Source organism: Rhincodon typus, chromosome 7 (assembly GCF_021869965.1).
Source record: "Rhincodon typus isolate 14 chromosome 7, sRhiTyp1.1, whole genome shotgun sequence".
In the NCBI taxonomy this organism is placed as follows: Eukaryota; Metazoa; Chordata; class Chondrichthyes; order Orectolobiformes; family Rhincodontidae; genus Rhincodon; species Rhincodon typus.
The window spans coordinates 76,363,462-76,382,919 of NC_063338.1; the positions used below are offsets into that span (position 1 = coordinate 76,363,462).

The following is a 19,458-nucleotide window of genomic DNA, read 5'->3' on the forward strand; positions in this document are numbered from 1 at the left end:
TGTATCTGCATAAATAATTTATTCTGTTTTTGCATAACATGTGTTTGATGTAATTTGATGCAATAGTTAGATATATATCTCCTACACATCAATCAGAGAATTAGATGATGCTTGCACAGTGCTTTCTCAGACCATAATTCAATTTTCTTTCAAATAGTGAATCCAATATATCAAAATTGTGACTCACCTTGAGTTGTTAAAGAGGAACATGAAGGAGTGTCATTTTTATTGGACTCTTGGTACTACTGATGCATTATGCACAATTATTTTCATATTTCATTGAGCTGTAAGCTTCAGTTTAATTATGGTAATAAGACGATCCACTTTGCAAATTTTGAACAGAATTCATAGCAACTGTTCCTCATTATCTGTTCAGCATTATTTAAATACTGGTCCAAAATATTAACAATGCTACAATCAATACAAATACGTTCCTCATAAAAGAAGTTAGATGTCCTTTAAATAAAACTTGCAATCAACGGGAGTTGTCAAATATATAACAGATTGTGGTAACTTATTGGTTGACCTCGGCATAAAAGAATGTTTTTGAGGGGTTCAAGAGAAATGACCTTCTCCCACTGCTGATCTGGTCGCACTTTCAAGACCTACAGTATATGGGTCACAGACATTTCAGGTCGCTGGTAATGCAGCAGAAATGTTATAAATAAACGCACAGAGGTGTGACAGCTGAATTTGATTTGTGGCCTCACATCCACTGAGGTCTAATCGACAATTTTATTTGCTACTCTTAACAGCTAGCATTGTCTGATGACAATTCCTTGCCTTCTTGTGAACTTCTGTTTCCGAAGTAAAGGCAATTTTAACATCGCTGTTAATTTGGATCAATGTTCAAGGTAGACTTCAAAAGCTTCTAATTTGTCAGTAAGAATTTGGATGCAGTCACTTCAGATTTGCAGTGAAGTTTTTTTTTAAGAATTATTTCAAGAGTGTTGACTCCAGCACAAAAATGCTGTTTCAAGCAGAACAAAGCGAAATGCTCAGGGCAGACTATGTCTCACTATTTCTCACAAAATCTATCTGTCATTATGGAAACAATTTGAAAACAGAAGCAGACTGGATACAGTTAGTCCAATCCTTTCAATTTCTGCAGTTTAAATAGACCCGTTAGGTCACTGTTTAAGTCCCGTGTGATTAGTTCTCCAAAGGAGATGTGAGTATTTAATAAATGTGTTTGGAAGATGTCAGTCTATTTTAAGGGTGATGTCATAATAGGTCATTCTCTGTTGTTAAGATGATAATGTTATAATAGTCATTCTCCTCTGCTGATCAAGCATCCAATAATGTCAGTGTACCGTCGCTGAATTATAAATCAATAATGAGAAAGACTAAAAAATTAATTTTGATAATTTCTATGACATCCTCTTTAATATTAACCTAACTCTAAATTTCTATTGATCATAGACTTCATTAGATTGTATCCATATAGTTGAAATATTACATTTATCATTTATATTAATTAGTTTTAATCAATCTTGACCAAACACTGCTTGAAACCATTCTTTTTAACCATTAAGCCTTTCAATTTGTCTCCTGACCTCCATTATCAATTTGATTTTGAATGGTGTCTTGACTGTCATTCATTAGTCACTCGTTAATGACATGGCATGGTGGAGACAAGTTAAATAAACAAGAGGGATTTTACAGATAAGATCAGAGTATCAACAAAATAAATAAACTTTACAGGGTGGATCATATTAACTTATGTTCTGGATGGAGAGCTTTGCACAAAATTAATATTTTAGTGGGAATGTTCCACATGGTTTGATATGACTGAAACACACACATTTTAAAAATCTACCCTTCTATGCTTCTTGGCTTGGTATAGCCAAAAAAATTGGTATTGTTCATCTATGTCATTACTGAACTGGATGATTTAATTCCTTCCTCCATTCAAAGTACGCAAGTATATGGCTGTACCAAAGAATTTGAGCCAGTTCCTAGTTTTGATTAGCTTTGGTCATTTATAAAAATTGCTTTCCTCATAATCTTTAGCTTGAATGGAGGATTATTCTTTAGAGCTCAACAATAAATCAAAATCCTGGAAATCTCTTTCTAAAAGCAGTGTTCATGTATTTACTACCCACCCATACCAGCTCTCTTCCCTAACTCACACTTTCCTACTATAGGCTGCAATGGTTTAAGAAGGCAACTCACCACCAACTTCTCATAAGTAATAAGGGATAGGCAATTAAAGTTGGCCTTGATAGTGCTAACTTTGTCCCATCAACAGATAAACAAAATTCTGAATCAACCCAAAATCTGAGCTTTCCATTCTTTTCACTGAGGGTGTGGTTTCAGGTAGACTGGCAAGTGGACTCAGAAGGAATGATCTTTACATTTGTAAGATCCAGTTATTAAGATCCAATTATTTTTCCTTCATATGTCGTATGACCAGTCCCCACATAAGATTCCCATTAATTTCTACTTCCAGGTGGGACAGCCCAAATTATTAAGCTCCCAGTAAAGAAGATTAAACTGGTTCACTTTCTTTAATTATTCATCCACTCAGTCAGCCAGAACATGATTGATTTAAACAGGATAAAAACCGAAAGAACTGCAGATGCTGTAAATCAGGAACAAAAACAAAGTTGCTGGAAAAGCTCAGCAGGTCCAGCGGCATCTGTGAGGAAAAAAATCAGAGTTAATGTTTCCGTAATGTTTTAATATAACCCAAAACATTAACTCTGATTTTTTTCTTCACAGATGCTGCCGGACCTGCTGAGCTTTTCCAGCAACTTCTGTTTTTGTTCCTGATTTAAATCCATGGGTACCTTTCTCTTAAAGTAAGGAATTTACATTTTAAAAGGAGATTGTTGAAGCAAGCCTTTTTGAGTTAAGAAGAATAGGGGTTTTTTTAGATACTAAATGGGAGAAGAAATTATAATGCAACATATTAAATATAAGAACAGAAATCAATAAAAGACTTCAAACAAAATGTATCAGTCTCTGAGTCATTTGTGAAGAGTAGATGGCAGAACATTGTGGCCGATGCAATAGTTGTTACTAGTAGTGTTAATGTAGGTAGTTGAACAATTAATTTCAAGACTCTTAGTGTTGCAGTCTGATTAAAGTTCTTTTTAACCTGCTTCCTTCCAATGGTGGTCGACTGGCAGCACTCAGAGAGAGGAGGTATTTTTTTCTTTTTACCTGCAGCTCACGGGTGTTTACTGGCTGTCCTCTAAGCTGTCACCTTCACAACACACTAGGTCATACATTAGGATGTCAGGCCACTAACACAGACCAGAGTTGAAGTTCACATTTAAAGCCCTTCTTTTTGTACATCTCGAGAAGGGTAAAACGCAAACACGTGAACCTCCTGCTGAGAGTAATTTCAGTACTCAAAATCTCTTCCCTTTTATTCATTTTATGAGGAATTTCTCCAACTTTGTACAGGTGTGATGCTCCAGAATTTTGTTCCAGATAGGCATTGAGTTTACATCCACACTCACCTTGGATATATCAGACCTCTTTTGAAAAAACATACATTGGAATTAAAGTTCAGTATGTTTGAAGCTTATCCTAAGGTCTGTTATCTGTTGTCTTGAGCTATGCCAACTAATTTGTGATTAGTTTTCAAATTTCAGTTCCATTTTTTATCCATGAGTGCAAATCTGTACACAAAGATGCAAATAATAATTTTTTTCTGATGCAGAAATTACTGTGTGCATTGTATGTAATAAGTGCCAATCTTTTTTGTTTGGATTTGCGACAAGGCAAGTAATCTTCATTCACAAAATAGTTATTGAGATAATTTGGCCTAATTTTGCTCAACAATCGACAATGAACCTAAGGTTATCTATTTGCAACATCCAATTCTTTCTTAGCTGTTTACACAATTTTACTTCTACTGTTCCTCCACAAAATCTATTCCACAAATTGAATTTCTTCACACCAGTCCCAAGGTTATGTTTTATACTAGCTTTGAATATAGGTCCACTTTATCTAACCTTCACAACTTAATGCGAAACAATATTCTGGATTTACCATTTCCTTAACAATCTAATATATTTCTGAAAATTCATTTTTCTAATTTCTTTTTGAGAAGCTGAAAAGTCTAGGTCTTCATATTGCTTCCTTATACATGTAGTTGGTCCTTTTGTACTGTATTGTTAATTGTCTTTGATCATTTTGAGTATTGGATCAACTAAGACTTTTACAGCTCTTTTAATTTCACATTTGATCATTTCAATGTGAGTCAGGAGTCAGGGGCTGCCTGTTGCGTGGTTCAGCACAGGTTTGATACACTTTGTAACTGATGTAGACTAATGAATATGTCTTGTCACCCTGCCAGCGAGTTTGGACTGCATTGGCAAAACATTACAGACAAAGAAAAAGGAAAGACAATTACTTAACATGAAGCACTGGCAAACAATGAGCCAAAGACCTGCTGTTGGGCACAGCACATAGACAATATCAAAATACGTCATGGAATATATGCTGTATGCATCATTTCTTCCAATGTGCAGTATCTCATATATTTTCTTGAATTATTTCATCTGTCAATGTTTTGCTCACCTATGCATTTTGCCTGGCTTATTCTATGATAATAAACTGAACCCTTGGGCTAGGTCAAATGGTTTCAATAAGGTAAGGGAGGCAGGATAGGAAATAGGCAGTCGATGCAATGTATCAATATATTGCATCAAGTGTCGACTGGTCACTTTGTCACGGGATGGCAAAATGGTGTTGTGAAGTCCAGTAAGACTCTTAGTGTTGGTTTCTTGCCCAATTAAGTGTTCAAGAATAGCCAGTGCAACAGGGGATAGACCAAGAGTTGGAAGCTGGTTCTGATCACCAATTTAAAGGTTCCCTTACCACTCGCTCCTTAATTATTATGTCAGCCTATTTTGTTTATTTATTCACAGGTTGAGGGTGTCGCTGGCTAGGCCAGCATTTATTGCCCATTCCTAATTGCCCAGAGGGCAGTTAAGAGTCAATCATGTTGTTGTGGGTTTGGAATGTTATCAGACCAGGTAAGGATGACAGTTCCCTTCCCAGAACCAAAGAGGTTTTTCCTGACAATCGTCAACAGATCCATTGACCCCATTAGACTTTTAATTCCAGATTTTTTTTATGTATGCAAATTTCACCATCTGCCATGATGAGATTCAAACCCAGGTCCCCAGAACATTACCTGGGTCTCTGGATTAATAACCTAGTGATAAAACCACCAGGCCATTGCCTCCCCTAAATGGTGAACAAATAAATTTGCCTACCAGACCAACACTGACAATTTCAGCAGCAGATTCGGCTACTACATAGCATCCTCAGTCCAATATGCAGACTGCTTCATTTGCTGATAGTACTATCTCCTCATGCCTGATGTAAATCACTCTCAATGTTTTCTCCAGCAAGACTTATATCAAATTATTACCAATGTTTTCTCAAAGCCCCAGAACTGGTGTTTTAATGATGAAAATATATTGGCATAGACTGCCATTTGTATTCATAATTATCTCATTTGAGCAATGTTGTGTTTGAATAGAGAAAAAAAATAAATTGCTGCACCTCCATCCTAGGTAGCATGAATGAAAACTTACTTATTTTTGCCGCGGGTGGGGCGATGAATTGATTTATAAATCTAACTAACATTTCTGCTTTATTTCTGTGTTTTTTTTGTCAAGCTATAATAAAAGTGATGATGAAACACAATCATTAGTTGCAAATGCTGAAATTACAGTTTTACATTTTAGAATTTTTTTTTAATTTGTGTTTTACACCCTGTGGCACCACCATCTCCATCACTCCATGTGTTACCCGTTTTCTAAACTTTACCCCTGCTGTTTGAAAAATATTCCTCATTTTCATCCATCGGAGTACAAAAAACCCTAAAGGCAAAACATTAGTGATCTTTCTGCAAAGTAAAAGGCTTTACTCAAACAGTTATTACCATCACCACTAGCTCTCCCCCTTGCTTCATTACTTTTTGGTAAAGTATGCTAATGAAGACGATATGTTCAGAATATTTCTCAGCAACTGTTTGAGTTCACCAAGATATCTAAAATGGGCAGGCTATCATAAGTACTTGATCTGTCAGCAAGATTTATGCATCAGCAATAAAACATAAGGATGACATGCAGTTTGACATTACTTTTCATTTTTCAAAGATGCTTTACCCTGAGTTAACCATCTACTTACTGGGAAAAGAAGGGTGTGCTGCAAAGTGCTCAGTGTAGTTATGGGTTGCTCTGTTTTGATTTAAAGATGTGAGATTCCTTTTTCAATAAAGCTGAATTTCAAAATTCACTAAAAGTAAATCTATATAATGTGTCATTTTAAAATTATCAAAACCTCCACAAATCAGTTAAGCAACAAAATCCAAATTATAGCATAACATCATCGCACCCAGTGACTAATAAATCATACAATAAAATGAAATCAATACAATACATTCTGAAGGTAGTAATTAAAGGACCCTGGTCATTCTGTTCTAGTTAGCATTTTCAAGTTAAAATTTGAACAATATTAACTATTAAAATGACCTATCCGTTGCATAAATTCTGTGATAAAGTATAATGAATTTAATTTAAAATATACAGTTAGTAAAATCAGTCAGTGTGAAAATAGAAGATATAGGAGATAATTTACTTGATCCTCCAGGGTTGGTTATGAGCTAAAAATAGAAACTAGAGCAAATAACCACTGCTCCACCTTTAACCTGCCCACTTCAAATTTAAACAGAAATGGATTGGGATTGGCAATTGACCCGCTGTCAAGTTATGGTTCATCAGCCAGATATCTTATTATCTTGCATGCATACACTTTAACTTTACTTTTATTTTTAATACTTGCAGCTCAAGTTTCCTGGCCTTGAGAAACCTGAATGCTAAAGGACTGCTGGATGGAACAGGTTAATGTCCATAGTAGCTGTAATTGGGGGTCAGGAGGAGCATGGGGTTTTTTGGCCCAAACATTAAATTTTCAACACAAACGTTTCCACCCTCCAGAAAGACTTCAACACCATGGTGATTAATTGGATCTGGTGTTGTGGCCAGACTTATGGTTGGGGTCTTGTGTCCAGCTCAACGTTTTAAAATGTCGGGACAAGATGACAGAAATTTGACTTGGGCTTTGGACTTGGAATTTTGGCTGGACATCACTTATTCATCAATCTTTTGGATGAGTTGGGTCTATTTTGGGTGAATTGCACTGATAAAATCAAAATGGATAGAGAGGACTTCAGGCCACATGAGCAAACATGATAAAAGATTGCTCAGCAGTCCAGAACTACTAATAGCATTGCCAGCTGTGGCTGGACATCTTCCTGAAAATGCTAATACATTATTTTCAGAGAGTTCAGGGGAATTCTCCATCAGAATCTTCAATTTCCCAAGCCAATCCCATAATGTCAGTTGCACCTGGGATTCTGCAGGATCCTGGCATTGAACCCCACCCTGCCATTCTCCAACCATTATCTGGCCATTTGAGTATCTGGACCATGACATCCAAACATAATGCCCAGTCAAGCAAACCTTTCCTCTTTAACCAATATTTAATCTAACTCATAGTAGAATATTCAAAGAAAATTAAAGGACATAGGAGTAGGCCATTCATGCCCTTGAGTCTGCTCCACCATTCAATGAGATCATGGTTGATCTGTGACTAAACTCCATACATCTGCCTTTAACCTATATTCCTTAATAGCTTTGCTTAATAAAGAAAAACACTGTCTCAGATTTAAAATTAACAATTTATTCAATATCCACCATCGTTTGCGGAAGAGAGTTCCAAAAGCTTACGACCCTTTACTAAGAGAAGTGCTTCTTAACATTTCTTCTGAATGGTCTGGCCCTAATTCTTAGACTATGCTCCATAGTTCTGTAATCCTCAACTAGTGGAAATAGTTTTTTTACCCTGCCTTTTTCTGTCAACATCTTGAAAATTTTGATCAGATGAGCCCTTAACCTTCTCAATTCTGGAGAAAATTGGAGTAATTTGTATCATTCCTCCTCTTAACTTAACCCCTGAAGTCCAGGTGTCTTTCTTGCAAATCTATGTTGTAGTCCCTCCAAGGCCAGTGTATTCTTCCTAAGTTGTGGTGCTCCAAGTGGGCTCTACTCAGGGTTTGTATAGCTGCAGTCATACATCTCCATTCTTGTAATATTGTCCTCTAGATATAACTGCCAGCATGTTAGTTTTCTTGATTATTTTCTTCGGCTGCTTGTGACATTTTTAAGATATGTGCATCTGAATTCCTAAGTCTCTTCAGACATCTACCATAGTTAATTTATTACTATCAAGAAAGTACGTTGATCTGTCCTGTTTTGATACAACATGGATAACCTCACACTTGCTTATATCGAATTCCATCTGTCACATTTTTGCCCATTCACTGAGTCTATCAATGTCCTTTTGTAATTTTATGCTATCACCTACACTGTCAATGATGCTGCCTTATTTTTTATCATCATCAAATTTGGATATATATGCATATATATAAGCAGGAGAATGAGGTTGAGGAACTTATTAGCCATGATTGAATGGTAGAGCAGACTCGATGGGCCGAATGGCCTAATTTCTGCTCCTATGTCTTATGGTCTTATGGTCTTATGGTCTTATATGACTTTCTGTGCCTTATCTGTATCAGTAGAAATAATCTGAATAATTGGACCTCTAACAAAGATCCTTGCGGCCCACCACTTTGTGTACCTACCCATTGTCTCTACTTTCTGTTGCTTGCCATGTAACTGATTTCCATGTCGGTTACCTTCCCTCAATTCTTTGGCTTCTCCCTTAGTTAATAATCCCTTATGTGGGACCTTATCAAATCCCTCTGGAAACCCATATAAACAACATACATAGATATTTCTCTGTCCACTACCTTAGTCACCTCTTCAAAAAAGTAAATGAGGTTTGTCAGGCATAACCATCTTATCATGAATACATGCTGCTTCTCCCCGATTAAAGGAAAACACTCAAGGTGTTCAGTTACCCCATCCTTGGTTATAGATCCCTACAATTTCTTCAACACAAATGTTAGGCTAACTGGTCTTCTTCTCATGGGTTACTCACAGTTGTGTCTAGAACAAGTATTCCTGGAGACTCTGCTTTCTTCCCACAGTTGCTGCCATACCTGTTGAGTTTCACCTGGAATTTCTATTTTTGTTAGAGATTTCTAGCATCCGAAGTTCTCTGTTTTATCATTCATTCTGTAATCAGGTTTCAAGTAAGTTCCCCTCATGCTGATCAATGCATAATACCTGTCATGGTCTTCTGGTTTTCCTTCCCTGCCACTGTCCTGATCCTCATCCTCAGATAATTGCATTTGATCCCCTATTTCCCCTGCATTCAGGACATTCCATCTTTGTCATCTCCAGTTGTAAGAGGTACAGCGTGCCATGTGGCACATCCTTTCTGGGCTACATTGCAAGTGAAGTCCAAGCATTGAAAACCTCAACGTAAGGAAGCCAACAGACTACTCCACAATGATTCTAGTAGAAACATGGTGGCACTGTATTTCTGTTCGGTCTGAGGTTGCAGGTTTTGTAAAGATATCAGGAGCTATGTTAAGAGGTCATAATCCTTGTCTTCTAGCAATCATTTCAAATGCCACAAGGACCTTGGCAGGAGGCAGGAAACTGCAAGTTATGTATTATGCATGAATCATGCCAGATCCCAGATTATCTGGCATACACCTTCAAAATTTAGTATGATGGATTAATATAATGTGAACAAACTTTTGTTGTTGATAAACTCATTGGTTAGCAATGGGGCACTTACAAAGCATTGTGGGTGCTGGTATAGTGGGCTGCACCTGGGGAAAGCCAGCAATGGTGCAGAGCTGCTTGATTGTCCTCATCCTGAGTGAAGGATATGCTCTGGAGTGCATGACTTCAAAGTTCTAAAGAAGAATCATCTCAAGCTTGAAGCATTAATTCCATTTCTCTCTCTTTAGATGCTGCAAGACTTGTTGAGTTTCTCCAGCCATTTTTTGCTTCATTTTTATTTCAGACTTCCCTTGATCTGCTGTATTTTATGCTTATTTTAGTTGATTAGATTTAAGACCTGCAGTCCTCCCACATCCGGACATGAATGGTTGTACACATTAAGCAAATCACCAAAAGTATTCCCCATCCTCAGTGGTTGGAGCAGCCCAGCACTTCACAGCAAGCCATATCGTGCTGAGTAGATGATCCATCTCAGCCTCTTCCAGAGGTCCCCACCATCACAGACATTGTTTTCAGCAAATTTCATTCATTCCAAAAGATGCCAAAAACAGCTGAAGACACTGAACATTTTAATGAGTGTGGACATTTACAACATTCTGACAATAATACTGTAGACTGGGGCTTCAGAAATTTGATGCCTCCCAGCCAAGCAGTTCCAGTACATCTGTCTGACAATGTGGAAGATAGCGTAGGTATGTCCTATACACAAAAAAGCAGAATAACTCCATCCGGACAATTATCACCCCCCAACCTACTCTCATTAACCATTAAAGTGAAGGGAGGGGTTAACAACAGTGCTGCCAATCAGCACTTGCCTAGCAATAACCTATTCAAGGATGCTCAATTTAGATTCAAGTCCACTCAGCTTCTAACGTCATGACAATACAAGCGGAACACTAAGAAAGAGTCATATTGGACTCAAAACACTGACTCTGTCTCTTTAGATATTGCCAGACCTGTTCAGTTACAAAGGAAGACAGTTGTGGCTATTGGAGGTCAGCTCCAGGACAGCTCCAGAAGAGTTCATCAGGATAAATATTTTCTAATCAACCTGTACAGCACTGTTATTACATACCTCTGCAGCAGGTGGGACTTGAACTTTAGCCTCCTGGCTCAGAGTTGGGGACAGTTTCACCATCAAATCCCAAGTAGTGCCACAGGCTAATTACCAAGACATAACTATCTTCTGCTTCTTCATCAAAGCCTTTCCTTTCATCATAAAGTTAGAAGTGGGGATGTTTGCCGATGACGCAAAATGTTCAACACCATTCTGACAATATCCAGGCTTGGACTGACAAGTGGCAAGAACATTCATGCCATGCAAGTGCCAGACAGTGACCGTTTCCAAGAAGGAAAGAATCTAACCATCAACTTTCCATGTTCAATGGCAGAACAAACACTGAAGCCCTTACTAACAAAATCCTGGGGTTACCATTGGCCAGAAACTGAACTGGATCAACCATACTAAGACTGTGGCTTCGAGAGCAGATCAGAGGCTAGGAATCCTGGGGTAAGAAACTCACTTCTTGACTTCCAAAATTCTGTCCATCATTTTACAAGCCACAAGTCAGGATTCTGATGGAATACTCCCAGGTTGTCTGGAGAGTGCAGGTGCAATGCTGAAGAAGTTTGACACCATCCAGGGTAAAGCAGTTCACTTGATTAGAACCATGGCCATAAATATTCATTCCCCCCACTACTGACTCTGAGTAGCAGCAGTGTGTACCATCAAAAGATGTATTGAAGAAATTCACCTAAGGTTCTAAGAAAGCACTGTCCAAATGCATTGCCACTGCCACCTAGAACAGGGCAGTAGATACATGAGAACATCACCACTTAAACAGTCCGCTCCGCCCTCTCAGCATCCTGACATTGAAATATATCGTCATTCCTTCAATGTTGCTACCACCGTCTCAAAGGAAATTTGGGAAGGGCCAACACAATGCACATTCAAAGAATAAAAATAACTTGGGCTTCCTATTTTCCCCAGGACTTTATGGGCTGCCTCCAATTGTTAATAACTAAACCCCTAATAATGAGTGTAACCCATACCCTGGACTGAAGTGGGAGGACAGTCACTGGATGGCTGTCTACACAGCAGCCTGACTGAATTATTTGTGATTCATGGACTGGTTGAATATCGCCTGCAGAACTCAGAGTTGGGGTTGAGGAACTTATCAGCCATGATTGAATGGCGGAGCAGACTCGATGGGCCGAATTTCTGCTCCTATTTCTTATGGTCTAATCCCTGAACTAAAAGGACACTGATCTCTGGACTCTAGGAGAGCCAAAAACCTGACTGACCATGGCCAACACCCTGGGCTGAGATCAGATGGGCCACTTGGCTAACAATAATGCTGCTCACTCCACTGAAGCCTTGTTCTCATTGACTTTCAGACTGGCCATTTGTTGAAGCACATAGAGTTATAGACTCATACAGCACAGAAACAGACCCTTCAGTCCAACTCATCCATTGTCAACCAAATATCCCAAACGCCACACAGACATTCATCCAAGACTGGAATCAAACCTAGGTCCCTGGGGCTGTACGACAGCAGTATTAGCCACTAAGCCACCATGCCATGATGGTGGAGTTGGATGAAGGCCTGGAAAAGCAAGCAATGAGCTATACTACCAGGTAACTGCTCTGACATTCTTGTTTGAGAATAGTCACCATCTAGCTTCTTGGGGAAAGCGGGGAGAATTTGGAACTGCATAGGAACAAAACAAGTTTAGCTAATAATAAGTTGCAAATATATGGAAATAAGCTACTGCTCATTAGTGAGATTCATAACTCGCTGTTTAAGCCCTAAGAGGAAAATTGGAATTCTATTCTCTACATCATTCTCTACATCACGATTTTGATGCTTTCATTCTTGATGTCTTTTCCCATGTCCTTGCCATTGTTTATGTCACTCAAGGAAATGGAATTTGCCACCTACATATGAATCTCTGGAGTTATTAAAGCATAATCATTATTATAAGTTATTATAATCATTTGTGAAATCTATTTCCAGGCAGATCAAAAGATCTTTCTTTGGATGGAGATTAGAATGTGCTTTGATTGAGAACAGAATCTTTGTTTTTTTCAAACAGTCTTAGTTATTTTGATAAAATGTCACCTTGCTGTAGAATGCCTCAGAACAGAAAGGGTGAAATAGAGATGTGATCATGGAAGGTTTTCACAAAACGGGAGAAACTGTTCCTACTGGTGGAAGGGTCAGTAATCAAAAGACAAAACTTATAATGATTAGCTAAAAAAGTTGCCCCCAACTCAAGAGTTTATTTTGTGCTTCAAGCTGTTATGATCTGGAATCCACTGCCTGAAAGGATGGAGGAAGTAGATTCAGTAGAGGCTTCGAAAAGGGAATTGAATAAGAACATGAAACTTTTTCAGGGCTGTGCTCTTTCAAGGGATTGCCTCAGACATAATGGAGTGAATGGCCGTTCCCTGTGCCGTATTATTCTCTGGGTGCATGGGGCAGCACTGTCACCTCACCAGACCAGGGACCTGGGTTCAATCCCACCTTCGGATCACTGCCTGTGTGGAGTTTACACATTCTCCTCCTTTCTGTATGGATTTCCTCCCACAGTCCAAAGATGTGCAGGTTAGGTGGATTGGCCTTGCTAAATTGCCCATAGTGTCCAGAGATGTGCAAGTTAAGTTGATTATCCATGGGAAATGTAGAGTTATAGGGATAGGGTAGGGAGATGTGTTTGGAAGGGATGCTGTTTGGAGGGTCAGCGTGGACTCAATGAACTGAATGGCCTGCTTCCACACTGTAGAGATTCTATGCATGATCCCTGATGGCATTTCACTAAATGATAAATAGTCAGAACTGGTGGATTGATCCAACACAACTGAAAAAAAAACATTTATCTGAATAGCTAAGAATTGGATCTTTCAGCGTTAATGTGGCTAAAGTTATCAAAACAGTGCAGGTGATTCTGAGCAACAGAGAATCCTGGATTTCAGTGGATAATGATTTGTTTATTGTGTATTTCCATTTTAACAGGGACAACTTTCATTTATATAGTGCTTTTAATACTGAAAATGTCACAAGGCACTTCACAGGAGGATTATCAAACAGAGCTCAATACTAAAGGCACTTGTTAAAAGAGACCTTGAAGGTGGAATGAGGCGTAGAGAGACAGAGAGGTTTAGGGCAGGGAGTCGAGACAGAATTGCCAATGATGAAGCATAAAATTGCCGATATACAAGTTGGCAGAATTAAAACAGCACAGATATTTCAGATGATCCATCTCAGCCTCTCAGGGTTGAGCAAAATGATTGAGGAAGGCATTAGCAAGGAATGATGGGATTTGAAAAGATGGGTGAGAATTTTAAAATCCAGGCATTGCTCAATTGTAGATAAGTGGGCACAAAAGTCTAATGGGTGAATGGGAATTGAAAACTTGGATATGAGGAGCAGCATTTCGGATGAGATAAATTTTGGGAGAATAGTAGATGGCTGGGCTGCCCAGACAGCATTAGAATAGTTCAGTCAAGAGACTTTGGCAACAGATGAGCTGAAGAAATTGTGAGATTAGGTGATGTTTCCGAGGGGGCTGCCGGCAGTCTTAATGATGAGACAGGCCTGTAGTCAGTCGCTCATTTCAGAGTCAAGTACACGTCGCGTAAACAGTCTGATTCATCCCTAGTTGCCGGGGAGAGGTAAGTTAACGAATAGAGTTTATGTTGAGCGTCATATCTTTGGCTATTTTGGATTTTCCCAGGGCAGGAAAAAACAAAAAGGTGGCTGCAGGCAGCAATCTTGATGTAGCACGGTTGACCGAGGTTACTCGTCTCTTGTCATTTCTCCACCGACAGTGATTTAGTTTTATACTGTAAACTTTACATTGCATCTATTGCATATGTGCACTTCATTAACTGCATGAATGCCATATAAATAAGCTTGTGGCATTACAAGATTGAAATATATCTTTATCTGCTACAGGAGATGTTTTATTTAACACAGAACAAATACCTTGGAGTGCTACAAGCAAATTAATATATTCAGTTTTGTTAATATGTGCCTCTTTCCTAATTTACTTTATGAATTATATTAACATTGGCTACATATCAATCGCTGAATGTATATCATTTAAGTTCACAAAGAATTGCTCATCAGTGGAAAAGAATAATTTCTTTGAAGGAGATAATTGCTTCCACCTATTTTGTTTTTTTTGATCTTAACACAAAACCTTTCCCCAGCGAAATAAAGATTAAAGCTTGCACGTACCAACAAATGACAAATCTTGCCTAACCCCATGCACCAGTTAAAATGCTTCCGTCAAATATTACTGTTAAAACATTGTTAAGCACAACTTCAGCAGATTTACTTCCTGCAAAGTGCTATTTTACAAACCTAGGCAGGATACCAGTGAGTAGAATGAATTACAGGTTGCCACTGCATTTCCTGCGACAGGAGTGACAGGGGATCATTTTGTCATGGGACCACCTCCAGCGTGTTGTGACAACCGGTCATTACACCTCTGAACACAAAGCTCAGCTGCAGGTTTTATACAAGATGCAAATGGTCTCAAATGGACTCATTTGTTTGTTTGACAAAATTGGAAAGGCTGATAATGTATTTTCTCCTCACAAATTTTAGAGTGTAAAAGCAACCTATGACACAAGGATGATTCAATAAAGGATGTCTCCACTAATAATATGGTTTTTTTTAGTTATCTAAAATCTTTTCTGTAAAAGGATCACACTGAAGGAAGTCAGCGCGCTTTGATTTCATTCCCACAGTCAATGTAATATTGTTATTGTTTCTATGGTGCCTACACTTATTTCTGAGGTCAAAATTTATTTGATGTTCAATCTCAGAGCACTAAACACATTTATCTGCAGAATGCAGGAAAATGTTACATTCTCTGATAAATAGAAACAGCAGGATACTACTGAAAGTGTTTATCTAGACTTAGAATATATTTGACAAAAATGACAGATAAAAACTTTTTCCATATATCTGCTTATAGACGCTGCACAAAGGAATGGAATATTTTATCAATTTAGCCAGTACTCATAGGAAAAGCAGCTGCATAAATTGTAGTCGGAGAAAGAATAACCTATAATCCTCTTTTTCAGACCACCAAAGAGGCCTCTAATACAAGATCATTAGGAGGAACCTTTAATTTTCCCTTTCCTCAGCATTGTTTGCAGTAATTCTCATTCCCCATGGGATTTTAAAGTTCAAACTGCTTCCTTGTAAATCTGAAGATATGCCCCCTGGGTATTCTTTCAAGAAAATTACAAATCATGACACGAGTGACAATCAATCAGCATTGACTTTCAGCAACCCTTTCGTATTTCTACTAAAAGTAGTCAAAGTTTGACCACTTGAAAAGATAATCCTCTCGCACATGTTATTTTAATGTTATTTCTGCTTTGTTGAGTTCACGTCGCACTCAGGTTCACTAATATAGCCCTGAAATACCGATGTACACATTAACCCTTTACTTCCTTTGACCCGTTGCTAAAAATTAATCAGTTCTGACTGAGGTAAATATTTGGTGATTTTTTTCTATGCAACCAGACTTTAGGATTTAAGAATAAAGCATTGGGTTCCAACAATTCAAAGGCTATATAAAGCATTCAGCCTGAAATGATACATTTAAAATTGAATAACAGTAAAACATAAAAATCATCACTGTTTTCATTTTTAAACCTTATTTTTGCTGGATGATTTAGCTTAAGAACTGAACGTGTGTAAAAGTCTTGACTAGTTAACATTTCAAGTGATGATTGTTCACACCTAAAACATGCTCTTTCAAATAGAAAACAAATTTTCTGTATTTTAGTCTGCACTTTATTTATATCTATCTACAAACACCCATACAGCTTATTTAGTTTCTGCTGTCCTTAAAGTCCTGTTAATATGCTTGGCAGAACAACACTAAAATCAGTCTCAAATTTGTGGAAAAAACAAATATAAAAATTTTGCAATGTAAGAGTAGTATAAAATTGCTCATCTTTTAAATGATTCCAGTTTCTTTTTGTTTTTAATTTTCTCACTCATCCTATGCTCTTCTGCAAATGGCTAGCTGATTGCATATCATGTCTCCGCCAGCTTTACATTTGCCAGTTCAAAAAGAAATGCGTGGGGACAACATAGAATAATAACAGAATGAAATTCTGTATATACAAAAATGAAGAAAGTGCTCAATAAATACCAGATTTAAATTTATATTTATATTTCTAAAGAGAAAGCTTAGCACCTAGGGCCAACTGCTAACTGATATGACTATTTTACAGCATTTGGATATTTAATAGTACTACTGAGAAAAATAGTCATCCCACAAGACTCCAAAACTGGCAATTCATGAGAGTGTCTAGTTCCTCAGAAAATTACATCAATGCAACATGAATTGGCTATATCACAATGGGTCAAATATAAAAATTATTAAACTGTTTGCTCCTCTGAAACTATTAGGCTTCTCTTATTCATTCATATCCTTTACGATTTACTTCTACTTTTATTCATTGTTTCTCTATAATTTGCAAATTTTGAAAAAGGATGTTCTCTTCCCTCTCTTGTGAAGTCATTAACTCCTCACTGGGATATGGTTCTGACGTTCTAATGTTCTTATGGGATAATCTAGAACCAGGGATTCAATGTTTAATAATCAAGGATTGCCCATTTGAAACAGAGATTAGGTCAATCCTTTTTCTCAGAAAGTCAGGAGTCTTTAGAAATCTCTTTATAGAAAGGTGGTGGAAGCAGAGTCCTTGGACATTTTTAGGACAGTGGTAGATGGATTTTTGTTAAATGAGGAGGTGAAAAGGTAACAAGGGTAGTCATGAATACAGATTTGAGGTTACAATCAGATCGGCTATAATGCTATTGATTGATGGAGCAGGTTTAAAGGGCCGAATGGCCTAACCCTACTCCTAATTTATATGTTTGAATGCTCTACAAAGGTGAGGTCACCACTCACTTGAAATCAATATATTCACACTTCGATCTGGGATCACTGCTTAAGGATCAGAAGTGGGAACCTAGGCCAATTCCGCCTCTGAAACTAGGAGGTAATTACAAAATCCCTATCATTGTAGAAAATGTGTTGAACTAATTCAACATAGACTGAACCTTGACCTTGTGGTCTATTGTAGCTGAGATACTCAGTAGGTGTGTGAAGCCTTGGGTTTTTATTTAGTATTCATACTAATAATGTTTTAAAAAGTATGTAAAATGCAGCAAGAGTGTTTTAGAACTGACTATTATATCATGAAAAAAATCCATATTCTATAAAGTTGAAACACTAGCTATATTGTAATTTAGTTATATTTTAATCCTTGTGACAGTATTAGCTGATGTTACACGTGGTTGGAAACAATTAGTGGAAATGCACATTTTAGCAACGGAAAGCTCATTTGCTTGTTCAACATCATGCATTTGTGCTTTGGCACCATTTAGTACTTTCAATACTTTGATTTAATGCCATTTTGTAAATTTTTCCCTGAATGAGCTTTAATCACAGAATGGGGCTGTCAAATGGTATCCATTACAGTACAGCAGGAAAATGAAGTTGTAAAGCAAAAATTCAGCCTTCTGCCATTCAGGAGAAATCTTGTTCAAACCTAAAACATAAGCCACACCACAGAAATAATTAAAATTGCCATTCTGTTATATTTAATATGTTATGATGCTTATAATCCTTTCTAAGAGCAGCAATTTACAATTGTTTTAAGCAAAGATCCAGTACGGAGAAGTAATAATACAATGCAATTACTGCAAAAACAATTTCTATAATGCAGCGAAGCTCGAGTTACCTTTCTTCTGAAGTGTCATCTGAAGTAGATTATCCCTATAAGGCATAATATGTTGCCGAGCAGTACAACAAAGGACATTACTGAGAACTGATGACTCGTTTTCTTTAAGATAATGGATATAAAACATGACATCATTGATGGTCGGTCATTAACAACTTCTCATCCCTGAAAATAAACTTCATTATTATTACCAAATATGTCCATCTTTGAATGATCTGTTTTGACAGTAGCTATATCTTGTATAAACAAAGCAAACTGCACTGTCTATGCCAACACTCTGAAATTGTTCCCTACAGTGCACTACAAACTATGTTTCTAATGGTAATTAGAAGTGTTTTATGAGCTACCAGATGAAGCATCTGCAGGGGAAATCATAGATCACACATGTGAAATTGCTGCAGGATTGCACCTGGATATAGGGAGTATATACATTCAGACAAACCATTGTGTTGTAATCCCAAGACCATTATTATTAATTGAAACAAATCTGGTGGTCGTGATCACGTGTCTGCTCATGATTGATTTATCCCATTCCATGGGTGGTTACCACTCAGTCTTTCTGCAATATAACATTGTCTCTATTTTTCATTCTTTTGGTGGTGGGGAACATCTCTAATGCGTGAAAGAGAAAGCTCTTGCAGGCAAAGATTTTCCAATAATATTTCCTGCCACTAGGAAGTGCAGAAAACTACCCCCTACATCATGATGTTTCATAGGGCTTTTTTGTAAATATTGTTGATGTGAACAAGTCTCATTGTTTGCACCCATAACAAGGGAACAAAGAGGCAATGGGTAAAGGTACATTAACTTCATTAGACACCCAGTGAATTTTAACAGGGATCTTCTCTCCCTCTGTCCCACTGTCTGCCACCAAACGTAGATCTTGATGTAGGACATGATAGCCTGATCCTTAGATTAATGAGACAGTAAGGCTAGCATCTCAACCTCATAGACACTTAGACATTTATAGCAAATAAAGAAGACCAT

The 19,458-nt window shown here is 37.6% G+C and overlaps 1 long non-coding RNA gene across 1 annotated transcript in view; it reads right to left on the reverse strand.

The window, feature by feature from the left end:
• LOC125483570 overlaps positions 1-18,561 on the reverse strand; it is a 30,708-nt gene extending 12,147 nt beyond the window's left edge. The window contains exon 1 of the long non-coding RNA XR_007262520.1: positions 18,472-18,561. This is a non-coding gene — a long non-coding RNA (uncharacterized LOC125483570). The remainder of the gene's footprint in view (positions 1-18,471) is intronic.
• Between the last annotated feature and the right edge of the window lie 897 nt (positions 18,562-19,458).